Below are 1,640 nucleotides of genomic sequence, written 5' to 3'. Positions count from 1 at the left end.
TTTTTTTTTTTGGTTTTTCTCCGGTACCGGGAACCGAACTCACGACCTTGCGCTTGCCAGGCAGGTGCTTTTTGCCGCTGAGCTAAATCCCCAGCCCCTCAATGTCTTTTTAAAATAAAAAACTGACAATAACATATGTATCATTTTGTAACCTGCTACTTTCACACTTCAATAAATCCACACCAACATCATAGTCTCTTCTAACTTCCTTTTCACATCATCCTCTCCGTATTCCTCTCTCCTGTAATAGCAGTCTCTTTTCTCCTTTCATGTCATCTTTTTTTAGATTCCACATATTTGGGGAAATATCTGATTGTCTGAGTTGTCTGAGTCTAGCTTAGTTTGCTTAACATGATGACCACTACTTTCATCGTTGTATTACTTCCTAAAGTATCATCTTTCAATACTGAAACATTGGTCATTATTATTGACCAAACAAGCACTAAAGAAGACTATGAAGCTATACCAGACAATTTTTCTAAGGGCCTACCAGTGATGCATAGTCCTGGCAGAACACAAGTGCAGAAGGTGGGCTCTGCTTCTCTGGTGCAAACCTGGGAACCACTCATTCAAAAGAGAAACTCAGAAATGAAAAGCTGTGAAGACATAAGATTAGGCTTTCTGGAGAAGCCCAGGGCAGAAACCTATTTTAGGAATATGGTTAGGGAAAAACAATTCATGAGTCCCTCACTGGGGCATACAAGTCATTTTTTAAAATTAGCAAATGTTTGCAGTACAGAATGATTATATTTTTTCCATGCAATTGCACAAATACTGCTATGGATTAGAATTTAAAGATCACCCCAAAAAACATTTATTGGGCTGGGGAAACAGTGCAGTGATATAGTGCTTGCCTCACATGCATGAGGCACTGGGTTCAATCCTTAACAATGCCAGTAAATAATTAAAAAGTACTAAATAAATGTATAGTAAACTTATTGTTTAAAAAAGAATGAATATTTACTGAGCATCTACTATGCAGCAGTGCTGGGGTTACAAAAGATGAATAGTTCATCCACAAAAAGGATGACATAATTGCTAATAATACAAATATCTTATATAAAATGAAGTGCTACAGAATTTTAATACCAGCAAGAGCTCAATAAATATTTAAAAATCTTCATTTTTAATCTTATCTGGTAAACTAATACTTCCTACATAGTTCAAACAACCAAAGCACAGTGACTAATACACTAAAATCAACAGAAAAAATACACTATAAAAATAAGTCAAACAATAAGGCACATGAACTTGCCCAGAGTTACTGGCACAATTCAAGGCAGCAGCACACATCCACTAAAAAAGCAAAGCTACATAGAGAAACCAACCAAGTGAGGTAAGGAAAGACTTTATAGCAACTCAAGTGTAAGCACAAAGCAAAACCCCACAAAGCTCTGCATAGTATAAGCATTTTAAAATGCATCCAAAAAAGAAAACTGACTAAAGAACTCAGTTCCAATTAAGAAGCTTAATGTTCAAAAAATGCTTCACAGACTGGAAGAAACAGCCACAACCAAAAACACACTCAGCCAACTAATCTTTCATAAAGGGCCCAAACAAACTCACTGGAAGAACGATAGCCTCTTTAATAAATGGTGTGGAAAAATTGGCTTGCTACCTGCCAAAGACTGAAAATAGAC

The 1,640-nt window shown here is 36.3% G+C and overlaps 1 protein-coding gene across 3 annotated transcripts in view; it reads right to left on the bottom strand.

Annotated features, from left to right (window-relative positions):
• Acad8 (acyl-CoA dehydrogenase family, member 8) overlaps positions 1–1,640 on the bottom strand; it is a 16,253-nt gene that overhangs the window by 11,538 nt on the left and 3,075 nt on the right. The gene's annotated exons all lie outside the window — the stretch shown is intronic.

This window comes from Chinchilla lanigera, unplaced genomic scaffold (genome assembly GCF_000276665.1).
Source record: "Chinchilla lanigera isolate Chin_1 unplaced genomic scaffold, ChiLan1.0 scaffold00011, whole genome shotgun sequence".
Classification (NCBI taxonomy): Eukaryota; Metazoa; Chordata; class Mammalia; order Rodentia; family Chinchillidae; genus Chinchilla; species Chinchilla lanigera.
This window is presented reverse-complemented; position numbering and strand designations above follow the sequence as displayed.